The sequence below is a fragment of the Podarcis liolepis genome (assembly GCF_965112155.1).
Source record: "Podarcis liolepis genome assembly, chromosome: 18".
Classification (NCBI taxonomy): domain Eukaryota; kingdom Metazoa; phylum Chordata; class Lepidosauria; order Squamata; family Lacertidae; genus Podarcis; species Podarcis liolepis.
The window spans coordinates 12004056-12020692 of record NC_139572.1 but is presented as its reverse complement, the minus strand read 5'-3'; the positions used below and the strand labels follow the sequence as shown (position 1 = coordinate 12020692).

The window sequence follows — 16637 nt, the reverse complement described above, 5'->3', positions numbered from 1 at the left end:
TGCCGTACAGCACTGCTGAGGGCATTGTCTCAAAGTGGGCTCTAGAGAAAGCCCATCTATAGGCTTCATTAGTGATGTTAGTTAAGTAAGGGGCAGCTGCAAAATTAGGCCAAGCTTTTAAACATCTATACGTCTCCGGGAGTAGGGCGCCTTCTTGTTGTAATTCGATATCGTAAAGTCTCTGAGTGATAATTGCTTTTGCCTTGTTCAGAGTTCCAATAAAAAGATTTTCAGGGTTTAGGCCAATTTGTTTGATCTTGTTAGTTATTTGCATAAGCCAAGGAGGATAGGGAACTGCGGCCAGGAAGCAAGGTAATAGTCCCTTAGGATTGTAATGGATTTTCAGCCAGAGGGATATTGCTTGTTCCCAGACTTTTAATTCCACTCTGGGCAGTCCTGCCTCTTGCCTTAAGACTGCATTAGGGGTAGCAAATAATGATCTTAAGAATTTTGATTGTACTGTTTCAAGGGTCTTAAGGTTGGCAGTGGGGCTAATTTGAGAGCCATATAAGAGTTGGGCTAAAGATTTTGCCTGAAAGACTGTTAGGGCCATCGGGAGGAAGCCAGCTCCTTTCCTTCTGAATAATCTAAGGATAGCATTTGCACTTCTTCCTGCTGATATAGCTGATGTGGTCAAGTGTGTTGACAATTTGGCATTATAAGAGAAAGTAATGCCTAAGTATTGGAAGGTCTTAGTCTGTTCAATGGCGTTTCCCTTTACGCTCCAATTATCTTTCCTGAAGGAGCGGTTAAAATGTACAATTTTCGTTTTGGCAAAGTTAATTGTTAACAGTTCAGTGTTACATTGGTCACTAAACTTTCCTAAGGCATGTTTCTGACCCACTTTGGTTTGAGAGAGAAGAACAGCGTCATCCGCATACATTAAAACTGGTACTTTTCTGCCGTTAGAGAACACAGGGGGGTGGGCTTCAATTTCACGGCAGCATGTGACCAGGGAGTTAACATAGATGTTAAATAGGAATGGGGCTAATAGGTATCCTTGTCTAACTCCTCTTTGGACTGGGATTTCTCTAGAGAGTCTGCCGTCCTGTGCAAGTCTTATCTGGAGGGTATTGTTTTCATGAAGCTTAATCATCAGAAGTAATAACCTTCTGTTAATACCCATATTGGCCAATTTGGCCCAGAGCCTACTCCTGGATACAGAATCAAATGCTGCCTTTAGGTCCACAAAGGCCGCATACAATGACTTTTTCCAATGTTTCACATACTTATAGACAAAGTAATCTAACACTAAGCAGTGATCAATGGTGGAACGTCCAGATGTAAACCCTGCTTGTTCAATTTCTAGCAAGTTATTATGATCTAACCATTCACATAATTTTAGGCATAGGTGTTTTGTATAAAGTTTACAGATCACATTCAGGAGACTAATTGGTCTATAATTAGATGGCTCAGAGGGGTTGCCCTTTTTAAATATAGGAACAATTATAGCTAGTCCCCAATCTTTAGGGATTTCAGTTGTCTTATCTATATATGAGAATAGATTTGCAAGGACCGGGGCCCACCAGTTTATTTGCGCTTTCAGAAGTTCAGCGACAATGAAATCACTTCCTGGGGCTTTGCCAGATTTCATTTGTAGAATTAACGAAGTGATTTCAGTTTCAGATGTTGGGGGCCATGGTGTATCATCATCTAAGGGGATGTTAAGCGGCGCAGAACGACGATGTTCCCTAAACAGCACTTTATAGTGCTCTTCCCATGAATTTGCAGGGATTATTGTGCCCTCATTAGGAGCTTTGGTTTGACTGGAGATAATTTTCCAGAAGTTGGAATTGTCTTTTTCTATTGACACTTTTATGAGGGCCTGCCAGATGAGAGAGTCTGCGGTTCTTTTTTTGGTTTTTAATAACTCTTTGTAGTTCTTTTTTTTAAGTTGTAACTCTAATTTAGTGATAGGGTTAGGATTTTGCTGGAAGACCTTAAAGCGTTCCCTGAGTATAAGTTTTGCCTGAGTGCATTCGTGGTCAAACCATTTTTTGTTGTTAGGGGACTCATTTTGGTTAGATCTCCTGGGTCTTGACAATAGCGGTTGGAGTTTTCGGATTAATGTGTTACAATGGTCAATTGGGGAGGTCTCTTCAGTATCGTTGGAAGTCAGATCAGCCCAGAGGAGTTGACCTTCCATTGATTGTGTCCAAATGCTAAAATTGTTATTAACATAAGGGGACCATTTAATTCTGGATCTGCCTATTTGTTGTAAAGCACTAGGATCAGGAGTCTGTGGGACAAGCCCACATCTAGAGGGTTCCCAAAATTCAGTCCTTTTAAGATTTAGGGTAAATGGTCACTTTCGGTTCTTATATCTACAGTAAATTCAATATATTCATCAAAGAGTTCTTGGGAGACAAGGATGTAGTCAATAACAGAGTGCCTTAAGCCTGACCAGTAAGTAAATTGGCCAGGGCAGTCTCCCGCGGAGAGGCCGTTTAAAATAACAAGGTTTAATCTAAGTGCCATTAAAAAAAGACATGTACCAGCAAAATTGGTAACTGGGTCAAGTGAGTGACGCCTGAATAGGGGCCAATGTTCATCATTAGCATTTAGGGGACCCATTCCACTTTCGTTGATTAACTGTTCGTCTGAGTGGCCTAGCCTTGCATTAAAATCCCCACCAATAATTAAGGAGGCAGAGGGAAACTTATTTGAGACAAGGAGAATGCAGTCTTCCAGTTCGTTCCAGATGTTTTTAAGATCAGTTTGTTTCATAAGTGGGTGAATATAAACATTGATGCATATGATCTTAAAATGGGTGGAGAATATTTTAACGGCCAAAATCCATTTTTTATCGATTTTCAATTGGATAGGGGAGGCTCCTAGATCTGTCGATACGAAGGTGCTCAAACCTCCCGCCGGTCTTCCGCCTTTTGGGCTGATTGAGGCAGAGGAATGGAAAGCAAAATAATTGTGTAGTTCAAAAGGATTTTGCATCCAGGTTTCTTGGAGCAGGATGATCTTGAACTGTGATACATAGGTTAAAACGTCTTTGTCCCTTTTTTCGATTGCCATCCAGCAACGTTCCAGGATAGTAGTAGAGGTGAGAGTCATTTTGTCTCTTCAATAGCATCTAGGGCTTCCCGGGGTCGTGGAAGATGCAACCATTGGATGGTGAAGTCTCCGGTAATGTGATTAGGGGCGCCACAGAGATTTCGGCGTGGATTTCAGTTGGGCAGAGTAGGGGTGTGTGTTCTGCCATGACCTGAGGAGATTCATGACCCATTTTTCGTTCCAAGTTAGGTGGAATATTTGCCTCTTTTGTGGGCGCTAGATCTTCAAAGTTGCGGAGATAGAGTAATAACTCATCTAGTCTGTCTGTTATCTCTGTTTGTTCAGCTTTTGGCAGATGGGAGAAGGAGACAAGTAATTCCTGCTCCATCGAATTCTCAAGATGAGTAGCCTTTGATAGGAGGGGCATGGGGGGTCTCTGTCCAACTAATTAAGTCTGAGGGTGGAGAGGTAGAGCTCGTAGTAGATGGGATGCCCTCATTTTTAATTGCTTTCCTTTTAACTGGAGAGTAGGGAATAAGAGGGCAAATCTTAGTATTGATAAAAACTCTTGTAATAAAAATTCCTTAATTAGTCAGGTAGCTTCATAAGGACATCATATAGGTTGGAAGCTTTTTTGATTCAAAGGTGAGCAGATCCTCTGCATGTGTGGCTTGCTGTAAATGTGGACAGTGGATTTCAGATCGATGGAAAGGGGATCTACGCCCAAAAGCTCAGCTAGATGCCTTCTTGCGACATGTATAGACGACCAGTTAACAACCTGACCTTTGAAGGGGAGGATAATTAAACAAAGTCTAGTGGCTTGTAACGAAAGATTATAGGAAGATATGGTGTGTAAATCTTCCATAGTTTGTTCGTTTTCAGATTTGCAGCCAGTCTGCGGGGTTGAGCGCAATAGGACAGGTACTCTGGGTGTTGGTTCGGCCCTATCCTCCGGTGGAACGTCTACGGGGCTGACATTAACTTTTGGGGATACAAAGGATATAATCTTCTCTAAGGAGCCTTTGATGTCTCTTATGTATTTAAAGATACAGTCCACGGTTTTAGCCACTAGGTCTAATGTGGTAGAGTGTTCAAGTAGTAATTCAGAGAGATGGTTTGCTTGTTGTCCGATGCAGTCTTCCGCCTGAATGGGCATAGTTGGAACTTTTTTGGGACCTTTTGGTCTCGTGATGGTGTTGTTTAAGGGGTTAATGGGTTGTTTAGTGGGTGGTTCCTTTGGTGTAGTTTCCTTATCTATTATCTCTGCTAATGGCGAGAAGCTATTCGAGGTCGGAATATTAAAAGTGTCCTTTGTTTTTCCATAGAAGAATTCGCTGATTTTGGTTTGCTTGGTGAGGGGCAAACATGCCATTTCTTCTAAGTCCTCAGATTCTCTGCAGCATTTACCAACCCCCCTCCTCGCATCAGCAGGGCTGTCTAATTGCTGAGTCATCTCTCCCTTTGCCTCGCTCTTTTATCTTCCCTAAATTTTTCAGAGTCGAGGGAGTATTTTCCTTGAAAGTATCCTATTCAAGGAGGAGGAGTTTGCCAAAGGTTATTGGCATAACACTAAATTATGCTCCGTCTGTGCCTCCAAACTTGTGGTGGGAACAGCCCATGAATCTTCCTGTAAGCTCTTCGCAATGTGATAAGATAGTCAATGCAGCTTTAAAGTTCCAAGAAGTGGTTAAGCTTAAAGAAAAATAGAGGATGTAAATTAAACAAAATTAAGAGTAAGGATTTGCTGGGAAAAATTTGAAAATAGAATGCAGAAAGGGGAGGTATGCGGGAGTCGGAGAAAGAAGTTACAAGAAAATAAGGATCTGAAATTATACTTGTTATTTTTGTGTTTGTTTGTGTTATTCGTATTTGTTTAAAAATTTGTGAAAAGTGAAATATATATATATATATATATATATATATATATATATATATATATATAAAGTTCCAAGAGTCAGGAATGCGAAATGTGGGATAGAATGGGGTGAGGTGCTTAAATTTATTTGAGCTCAATATTCATTAAAATAGTCTTTAAAAGGAGTAAGAGAAAATAAAAAGATAAAATCAACGGGCTCACATTAATAGAGTGCTGTCCGCCATCATACCGGAAGTTCCAATAAATCAGCCCCGCCCCGGTCAGAAAACAGGTTCTTAATAGGTTTGTTAAAGTGCGTTTTTACCAAGTTGCAAAAAACCTTGTACTTCTCAAATGCTTGGGACTTCTCAGCTATTGCATAAGTCCAACAGTATCTACTATACTGGTCTATCAGGGTAAGCCAGACTTCCGTGTTGGCGCCTCTGGCAATGGCGGATTTCCTCCGACCGGGAGGAATCCGCTCCGTGGAAAACAGGGTCTGAACCGCCACGGCGAGGCGGAGACCCATCAAAAACCACAGGCGGGAGAAGCCTGTGGACGTGGGATTCGGCTGGCACCTTTGCGCCCCCCTACTCGCGGGGAAACCCTGTTTTGGGGATCCGGAGCGACTTGGGGGTGAGTGGCGCGGTGCTTTGAATCGACTGCTTCTTTCACGGAGTGAAGCCGCATTGCTGTTGCCGGAGAGCACTGACTTTTTCCTGTGGACAATTGGATTTTAAACAACTGCCCGTGAGTAGAACGGAAAATTGGACTATGAAATTTATTAATTACCGTATTTTTCGCTCTATAACACGCAGTTTTTTCCTCCTGGAAAGTAAGGGGAAATGTCTGTGCGTGTTATGGAGCGAATGCCTACAGATGGCAGGGGAATCCGCTGCAGTTGTGAGCAGTCCGTGGCTCTCTTTGAAACTGCAAAGCGGGTGTAAGCGGCTCCTGTCAGCGAGCCGAGCCGGGGAGGAGGGAGAGAAGCAGATCGGGGTTGGTTGCTTTAAAACAACCCCGTGCTCTATGTCCCTCTCTCTTCTCCACTGAGCTGATAAGTAGCAGCAAAGCTTTTCAGCCAGCCTAGCCGGGAGGAGGGAGAGAAGCAGATCGGGGTTGGTTGCTTTAAAACAACCCCGTGCTCTATGTCCCTGCCTGCAGTTTTTTGCTGTCCGATTTTGGATCAGCCACTGTAGGGGCTGTGTGTGTGTGTGTGTGTGTGTGTGTGCTTGAGCTATCGTTCTCCTCCTCCTCCTTCCTGTTCACTCTCACAGCGCCCCAGCGCTCTCCTGCGACTTTAGGAGTGATACTCTGTGTGTGTCTCTGTGTGTGTGAGGCATCGTTCTCCTTCTCTTGCTTCCCCTTCACTCTCCCAGTGCCCCTGCTACTTCCAGCGCCCCTGCGACTTTAGGATTGATACTCTGTGTGTCTGTGTGGCATCGTTCTCCTCTTGCTTCCCCTTCACTCTTCCAGCGCCCCTATGACTTTAGGATTGATACTCTGTGTGTGTGTGTGTGAGAGAGAGAGAGAGAGAGAGAGGCATCGTTCTCCTCTTGCTTCCCGTTCACTCTCCCAGCGCCCCTGCACTCTCCTGCAACTTTAGGATTGATACTGTGTGTGTGTGTGAGAGAGGGGGGGGGGATCGTTCTCCTTCTCTTGCTTCCCACTCCCAGCGCCCCTGCCTCTCCTGCGACTTTAGGATTGATACTCTGTGTGTCTGTGTGTGAGAGAGGGATTGTTCTCCTCCTCCTGCTTCCTGTTCACTCCCCCAGCGCCCCTGCAACTTTAGGGTGACTTTAGTATGGATCCACATGGATCCTCACGATTTTTGCATTGGGCTACCCCAAACTCACCGTCAGATGACATGTCTGTGGCCACAGCATGAACCACAAAAATCATACATCCACTGTTTTGTTTAGAATATTTTTTTCTTGTTTTCCTCCTCTAAAAACTACGTGCGTGTTATGGTCTGGTGCGTGTTATAGAGCGAAAAATACGGTAGGCACCGAAAGCGGGAAGGTCTAAACAGGAAGTCCGCCTTCCGCTTTTGTAGATAGATTGAAGCAAAGACACGGCAAGCTAGAGTTTAGAAAGTCATGTGTAAAGGATTAAATTTTCATCATTTAAAATTACTGAACCCCCCTTGGAAGCAGGAGAAGGGGGGGGAACCTTTTTTAGACTGTTTAAACCTGCAGAAGAGAGAGTAAAGAAAGGCAATTTTCCACCGTCTTGAACCTGGGAGTGGGGTGTTAGGACAGACGTTTTGGGGAAGTTCATTGACTGTGGACAAACTTTTTTGACAGATAGTTAAAAGAAGAGAAACATATTATCGCGAGCAGCAGGGAGCGCGGAAAAGCCGCTGTGAGCTTTTCCGAACTTCATGGGGGCTTGGGGGCGATGCAAAGGCACTGTGACCCCCGAAAAGCTCAAGGCGGGCATCCTTGAGGGATAAGCTACCAAGCAGCGTTGGTGGAGTCCCGAAGTTTTTTTGGGTTTTTTTTTTAAGGCTCGAAGACGACGGGACTGAGAAATGCGAATGGTAAGCTCTGCGGACCTCGTGAAGTGATGCCTCTAGCTCCTACTGACAAAAGCGACAAATCTCCGTAACTACAGAGCCGAATCCCCAATGCATGAGGAATGCGTCAGCATAATAACTAAACTAAATAATTTCATTGGGGACTCGGGATGTAAAAGAAGTTAAATAAGGAGCCCGACCTGTCTCTCAGAGCAAAATGGCGCAGGATATCTAGTCGCGCGAGAGAGAGGAAATGAGTAATTACCTGCTGTAGAATGGAGAAAAGAGAAAGTCCTCGGCAATCTTTTTTTCTTTTGAAAACGAGGCAAGGGAAAACTAAATAACAGAAGGTAATTTATTGACTTTAGAGACTCTGCACCCTCTTTTGGGGAGAAAAAGACTCTGGCAACAAAGAAGGAAACAAAGCAGGAAACGAAACGGAGGGGATACAAAAGTAACCACTCAGAAGCTAAAAGTAACAATAAGGGAGTATTAAGGGGGAAGAGAACAAGGAGGAAGACAATACAGAATACAAAATAGAAGCCTTTAAATGAACAATAATTTTTACCTATTCAACTCCTTCTTGCTGTTTTTTGTGAATGAAGGCTGAGAAGGACACCCCTATAGAGCGCTTCACATTGAGAGAGGCTTGAATAATTATTAGACTGGAACGAAGACATACCCCCATTCTAAGAGAAGCTTTTTGAGTATTAACCACTCCCTTCTCCTCTTCTCCTGAACTAAGAAAGACGGAAAATTAAACTAGGATATGGACTGAATTTAAAAGGACACCCTGGAATTTTGGAAGGACAATTTGAATTTATAAGGACGACGTGGAACTTTGTTCACATATCTACTTAGCTGCTTTTCTTTTCTGACCTCTAGGCTTAAAACTTGAGTGCACTACGACTTTAAAAGACAATTGGTTTGAAAATGGTTTGAATTAGACTGCTAAAGGAGGCGGGGATAATTGGACTCCCTCTATTGTTTAACTACAACCTAAGATTGGATTGAGCCAGCAAGTGGCGGAAGAACAAAGAATTTAGGAGGTCAAGTATAAAGCTTTTTCTTACGTGGGAGGTGTGAACACAGTGGAATATAATAAATTGTATACTAGAGTTGGGACTTATTTTCGGCCCACCAATACAACTGATTAGGACAATCACACCCATTTAGAACTAGTGAGCATTTATCTTGGACCTCCAACGTTTAAATTCCGGTTTACCTCCCTGGAGAGACATTAAGATTGAATTAAGTTAATTAAGTTAACTAACTTAATTATTTTGCTGTTTGCCGGCCGTATCACTTGTCAAGATTTATTTTCTAGGTCCTCTGCTTGGCTTCAATAGTGTTTGATGATAATGTCTGATAAGTGAGGTGACTTAGAACTTAGAATATAGAATACGGCTTGCAACGGAAGTTAAGAAGCTGGGCAAAAATAGTTTGGGTGAACGAGCGAAAATAACTAAGACAGGGCCCAGATTGTGCGCCCCCTAGGGGAGAGGAAAATATAGTGAAAGTCTCAATCTGCTACTACAGAAAGACAAAATGTCGGGGGGGAATGGGAAAAAAATAGGTGGAACACCATCAGAAAGGAAAGCATCCCAACAAGAAGAGATTAAAGATCTAGACATTCTATGGTTGAAAATAAAAGAAGAATTTAAACAAAGGGAGATACATATGGAAAAAAATTAGAAGAGATAAATGAATCAATAGATAAAAAAATAGAAGGAGTTGTAGGAGAATGGTCAAATAAGATTAAAGAACTCTCGGTGCGGTCGAAAGCCTTGGAAGAAACAAATAAAAGAATGCAGAAAGAAATGAAAGACCATAGAAAAGAGACTGATAGGATAAAAGATGAGATAGGAGAAATGAACAGAAACCAAGACCAAGTCTTGGACAATATAGCGATGATTGAAATGAAACAAAAACAGCTGAACCTGAAGTTTAGGGGAGTAGGGGAAGAAATAAATGAAAATATTAAAGAAAAGATGATAATAGAAATTGCGAGATGGCTAGATTTGAAAGAAGAAGAGGTTGCATACTCGGTTGACAATGCCTTTAGAATAAAAACAAAGAACAAACAACTAAGGATAAGGAAGGTCGCAGGAGACTGCCTAGTTATCTTTAATTCGATAGAGATGAAAAATATGATATTAAAAACCAGTTACCAGAAAAGATTAATTATCGATGGTAAACCAATTATCATCTTTAAAGAAATTCCAACTAGATTTCTACGCAAGAGGGAAGGTTATAGACAGTTGGCAAGTGCACTAAAAAAGAACAATATACAATACAGGTGGGAGTTCCCTGAAGGGATCTCCTTTTATTATAAGGACAAAAGATTTAGGATTGCTGAGATCCAAGAAATGAGGAAGTTTTTGCGTAGATATGAAAAAGAGCTAGGTAAAGTAGAAGAGAGATATGATGGTGCAGAAGAGAAAAGAAAGAAAAACGATCCAGGGAAAACGAAAGAGGACAGGGCCAGAGAAGAGGAAGTAGACGAAGAGGAAGAGATAGTAGAGGAAGAAGAAGAAGGGGAAGGGTACGAAGAAAATAAAATCACTCAAATCTAAATTACTAACTGCTGACAAACGAAAAAATAGCTAATATAATGAACCTGAAAGTATTATCGTGGAATGTGAATGGTTTGAACGAAAAAACTAAAAGGAATAAAATAGTAAATGTGTTGAAAAGAAAAGACCTAGACCTAATCTGTTTACAGGAGACGCATATAACTAAAAAACACAAACATATTTTGATACAAAACAAACTAGGGGTCGAATTTGCGAATTGTATAAACGAAAAGAAAAAAGGGGTAGTGATATACGTGAAAGAAAAATGGGAACCTAAATTGATCTGTAAAGATGAGGAAGGAAGGATCCTGGGAGTACAAATTAACTTCCAGGGAGAAAAACTCAACGTGATAAATATATATGCCCCGAATTCGAATAAACTGGAATTTTTTTAAGAAACTAGAACAAATATTATTAGAATTAGAATGTAATAAGATGATACTATTAGGAGACTTTAACGGGGTAAGGAAACCAGAACTAGATAGACATTCAGAAGGGAAGAAAATTAACCAAGGAAAATTGCCAAACTCTTTTAACAAATTAGAGGAATGCTTGGACTTAATAGACATCTGGAGACACAAACATGCCTTAGAGAAACAGTTCACTTTCTTCTCAGAGCCACATAAAAGCTAGGGTAGAATCGACCAAATCTGGATATCAAGGGAGCTCTCAGTGAGAACCATAAAATGTGAAATCCAACCCAGAACATTTTCAGATCACAACTCGATAGTTCTGGTAATAAAAGGTAAACCACAAGGCGGGTTTAGGTGGAGATTGAATAAATACTTATTGGACAACGATGAAGTAGTGGAGAAAGCTAAATCCACTTTAAAAAATTATTTCGATCTGAACCTTAATACCGAAACAGGTATAGATATGGTGTGGGATGCCAGCAAGGCGGTGCTAAGAGGGTTCTTTATCCAACAGAATAGTTACAGGAGGAAGGTAAGAGAACAAAAGAAAGAAGAAATTTTAACACAGATTGGAGAGTATGAGAAAAAACTGACAAGAAATCCAAAAGACGAACAAAACATACAAAAAATAAAAATGTTACAATCCCAGTATTCATTGCTGACAAGTCAAGAAATTGAATGGAAGATCAAACTAATGAAACAAAAATATTTTGAGTCAGCTAACAAAACGGGCAAACTATTGGCTTGGCAACTCCGGAAAAGGCAAAAACAAAACGTGATAAATAAAATAAAGATAAAGGAGCAGTTGATAGAAGACCCAAAAGAAATAAAGGAAAACTTCCTCAAATTCTATGAGAAGTTATATAAAAAAGAGAAGGAGGATATAACTCAAATAGAAAAATACTTAGAAAACTACAGTGGGAGGAACATAACAGAGGAGGAAAGAGCCCGATTAAATAGCCCCATCAGAACAGAAGAGATCCAAGGTGCAATAAGGAAAATGAAAATAGGGAAAGCCCCAGGGCCTGATGGACTGTCGGCTAAATATTACAAAGTATTGGAATGTCAGCTAACACCAGTGCTAGGTGATATTATGAATAATATCCTAAGAGGAATAAAAAAATTCCTTCCTGTAGCACCTTAAAGACCAACTAAGTTAGTTCTTGGTATAAGCTTTCGTGTGCATGCACACTTCTTCAGATACACAGTGTATCTGAAGAAGTGTGCATGCACACGAAAGCTTATACCAAGAACTAACTTAGTTGGTCTTTAAGGTGCTACAGGAAGAAATTTTTTTATTTTGACTATGGCAGACCAACACGGCTACCCATCTGTAACTGGATCCTAAGAGAAGGAAAGGTTCCCGAAACATGGAAAGAAGCCCATATTACAATGATTCCTAAACCAGACACGGATAAATTGGACATTAAAAATTACAGGCCCATATCACTCTTAAATAATGACTATAAAATCTTTGCGGAAGTGATGGCAAGCAGACTTTAAAAATGTCTAGTAAATATAATACATAAGGACCAGGCAGGATTTCTTCCAAACAGGTTTTTGAAAGACAATATAAGACATACGGTTAACATAATCAAATATCTGGAGAGCAAAAATGAAATATCCGCAGCATTAATTTTCATAGACGCCGAAAAGGCATTTGATAATGTTTCTTGGAGGTTCCTATTGAAAAGTATGGAGAAAGCAGGGTTAGAAGGTGAGTTCATGGACGGTATAAAAGCAATATATTCAAACCAATCTGCAAAACTGATTATAAACAATAACTTAACAAATTCTTTTAGGATTGAGAAAGGAACAAGACAGGGATGCCCCCTGTCACCACTTTTATTTATTATGGCCTTGGAGGTGATTCTAAATAAGATAAGAGCAACACCAGAGATTCGGGGGATTAAAATAGGAACAAAAGAATTTAAATTAAAAGCATATGCTGACGATCTAATGCTCTCCTTGGAAAACCCGCAAAGAAGTGTCGGGGTAGCGTTGGAAATGTTAGAGGAATTTGGCAAGTTATCCGGTTTTAAATTAAACAAAATAAAGACAAAAATGTTGACTAAGAATTTAAGAAAGGAAGAAAATGAAAAATTGGAAACGAAGTATGGAATCAAAGTTGCAAAAAAAATAAGATACCTGGGAATTTGGCTAACCGTAAAAAATATAAATCTGATCCAGGATAACTACATTACAACATGGAAGGAAATCAAGAAAGATCTAGAAACATGGAATAGAGTGAAGCTCTCGTGGAGGGGAAGAATGGCAGCGATAAAAATGAACCTACTTCCGAGAATGTTATTTTTATTTCAAAATATTCCTGTAATTAGAGGTACCAATTTATTTAAGGAGTGGCAAAGAACCCTTTCGAAATTCATATGGCAGGGTAAAAGACCTAGAATTAACTTTAAAATTCTTACAGACAGGAAAGAGAGAGGAGGCTTCTCGGTACCCAACTTGAAACTTTATTATGAAGCTGCCAGTCTTTGCTGGATTAGGGATTGGATCATTTTAAGAAACACTGATTTGTTGGACCTGGAAGGGTTCGACAACAGGTTTGGCTGGCATTCTTATTTATGGCAAAATAAAGAAAAGATACATAAAGGATTTTCAAATCATATTATTAGGGGGCCCCTCTTGGAAGTATGGGAGAGAAATAAAAAACTTTTAGAATGGAAAACACCTTGGTGGTTATCCCCTATGGAAATACTAATAATAAAAAAGATCAATATGGAGGGAGAAAGGTTAACATATGAAGATTTATTAACAAGATCGGAAAGTGGTTGGAAGATGAAAACATTTGAAGAACTGAAAGACAAATTATCTGGCTGGTTACAATTCCATCAAATAAATGCGATATGGACAGCCGATAAGAAAATAGGGATGAATGAAAAGAAATCCAGGTTCCAGATAGAGATAATTGAAGGTAAATATAAATTATTATCCAAAATGTATAACATATTATTAGAGTGGGACACCAAAGATGAAGAAATAAAGGGGGTAATGACAAGATGGGCAATGGACCTGGGGTATAATATAGAGTACGATAAATGGCTGAAACTATGGACTAGTGCGGGGGTCGGCAACCTGCGGCTCCAGAGCCGCATGCGGCTCTTTAAAGCCTTTGCTGCGGCTCCGGGGAGGAGGCGAGGGGAGGAGGCGAGGGGAGGAGGCGTATTTTCTGGGCGGAAACACGCAAAAAGCCGCTTTTGATTGGATCACTCCCTTATCTACTGGGGCCGCCTTGATCGCGCCGAAAACCTCTCCGTTTGGATTGCTTGCTGCCTATCCAAGTCGATTCACTGCTGGGAGCCCAGCGCGCTACGCAAGCTCATCGCCGCATTTTACCTTTCCTGGGGAGGACTCGGCGCGCCTGGCGGATCAGGTTGTGGGCGGATCAAGTCGCGGTCGCGTGGAATTTGTGCTTTGTGACTGTTTGAGGTGGGTTTTTTTTCTTGGGAGGCTGGGCGGCGCGAAGAGAGGGAGGCTTGTGGTAGCGTCGGGGCTTGTCTCTAGCAAAGTAAGTCCTCGGTATTTGGTCACATGCGCAGCATTCTCCTTGTGGGGGTGAGGCGCTCCAACGCTTGCTTTGCCGGCTGCTTTCAAAAGCGTCGGAATCAGCTGTGCTGTTGCTGGGTAACCGGATCGTCCCAGCAGCCATCTTATCTGCCCATGTGGTCTTCTGAGGCGGCCACCATCTTACTATAGGCAATTCCACGTGGGAGTTAGTTGCCTGAAGCCCCTTTTTAAACTTAAGCAGGGGAAAGTTTGGTGAATAGCTAACACTTTCCTTGGGGAACGTTATGCAACAGCTTATTGCTGGTCTTTGTCGTCCCGCCTTTGTAAGCAGGCTGCATTGAAAGGGGGCATATACACTGGTCACTGTTTTGAAGGGGAGTGAAGAACACACACTCAAAAAAAGGTAACTTGTTAATTTAATGTTTATTTCTATGAGGAGGAGTAATTCTGAGGGGTCAAACAAAGAAATAATAAAAAGTGTCAAAAAAGGTATTTTTATAATGACGAATGCCTCATTATTAATTATTATTTACATCAGGCACTGATTATGATTTATGGTACACTGGGGCCCTGATTAATTTTCTATGGCATTTTGGGGCATTGATTATTGGGCATAGCAAGTCGCGGTCGCGTGGAATTTGTGCTTTGTGACCGTTTGAAGTGGGGGTTTTTCTTGGGAGGCTGGGCGGCGCGAAGAGAGGGATTATTTTTATAATGACGAGGATGACATTGGGCCCTCATTATTAATTATTATTTACATCAGGCACTGATTATGATTTATGGTTCACTGGGGCCCTGGTTAATTTTCTATGGCATTTTGTGGCATTGATTATGCAGTCGCGGTCGCGTGGAATTCCACGTGGAGTTAGTTGCCTGAAGCCCCTTTTTAGTTGCTTGAAGCCCCTTTTTAAACTTAAGCAGGGGAAAGTTTGGTGAAAGTTTGGTGAATTGCTGCCAAGGAGTGTGGTGGAGTCTCCTTCTTTGGAGGTCTTTAAGCAGAGGCTTGACAACCATATCTCAGGAGTGCTCTGATGGTGTTTCCTGCTTGGCAGGGGGTTGGACTCGATGGCCCTTGTGGTCTCTTCCAACTCTATGATTCTATGATTCTATGAATAGCTAACGAAGAAGTAAAGAAGTAAAAACCTTCCTGGCCAGCAAAGAGCTTACCTTTGCTGAGCTGGAACAGCCAGAGTGGCTGGAAAAATTACATTTTATGGTAGACATGACAGCCCCTCTAAACACGCTAAATACAACCCTTCAGGGGAAAGGAGGCACAGCCCTGTACATGCTGGAGGAGGTTTTGGCATTCGAGCACAAGTTGACAGTGTTTGTCAAAGATTTCCAGAGAGGTACACTGTCTCACTTTCCCTCTTTGAGAGAGTTCAAACAAAGTCATGATACGATAAATTTGGAATATTTCAAGTCTGCAATCACCGCAATGCAAAGCTCGTTTGGGAAACGATTCTGTGGGTTCAGAGAGGAAAAAAACACATTATCCTTCCCTGTCACTCCCCTGGCGATCGATCCATCCCTATTGAATATGACTGCATTTCCAGGTGTGAGTCAACCTGATCTTGAGCTGGAACTGGCCGATATAGCCGACAAAGATATATGGGTGTCCAAGTTCAAATGCTTGACCGCTACTCTTGAGGATGTTGCCCGTCAGAAGGCCATTCTGGCTCAGAATCATAAATGGAGTGATATTGAAAACCTTCCCAAACAGGACAAACTTGTATTCGAAACATGGAATGCCATCCCCAACACTTATATAAACATGAAAAAGTATGCATTTGGAGTCCTGTCGATCTTCGGTTCCACATATGTATGTGAGCAGGTCTTCTCCAACATGAACTATATTAAAAACAAACACCGATCACGCCTCACAGATGACAGCTTGCAAGCCTGTGTGAAAATGAAGGTGACGTCTTACAGCCCTGATGTGCAGACACTGAGCACTGAGGTTCAGGAGCAAAAGTCCCATTAACCTGGTTACCTGGTTGTAAATTAAATATTTTAATTAGCTATTAATTTGTCCTTTTTTCTTGAGATTGACAGCTGACTGCACGATCCTGTATATATAGCATTAAGGCAAGAAATAATATATGCAGTGTTATATTTGTTTTAAATGTTGCAATGTTTTTGCGGCTCCCAGTTGTTGGGTTTTTTTTCGGAAACGGGTCCAAGTGGCTCTTTTCGTCTTAAAGGTTGCAGACCCCTGGACTAGTGGAATGAAGTTCACCGCATGTGTAACACTTAGGGAAAACTTAGAAAAGATGATGTATAGGTGGTACATCACTCCAGCAAAGCTGGGGAAAATGTACAAAACAGGAAATAAGAACTGCTGGAAGTGTAAGATCAAAGAAGGTGATTTCTTCCACATGTGGTGGACTTGTGACGAAATGAAGAAATATTGGGAACTCATTTATAATGAACTGAAAAAGATACTCAAATACACATTCCCTAAAAGACCGGAAGCATTCCTACTAGGAATAGTTGGGGACGAAATCAAAAAAGAGGATAAAGTACTATTTCAGTATGCCATGGCTGCTGCCAGACTGTTAATTGCTCAGAATTGGAAGAACCAAAACACCCCATCAATTGGAGAGTGGCAAACAAAATTATTTGAATTTGTTAGCCTAGCAAAAATGACACAAAAAATTAGGAACCAAAAGAATGCAAAGTTTATGAACGACTGGAATAAATTTATGACATATATTGAAGGAAACGATAGAAATTTAAAG

At 41.3% G+C, this 16637-nt stretch overlaps 1 protein-coding gene across 6 annotated transcripts in view; it reads left to right on the top strand.

Annotated features, from left to right (window-relative positions):
* GNG7 (G protein subunit gamma 7) overlaps positions 1-16637 on the top strand; it is a 154180-nt gene that overhangs the window by 95529 nt on the left and 42014 nt on the right. The window lies entirely within an intron of this gene.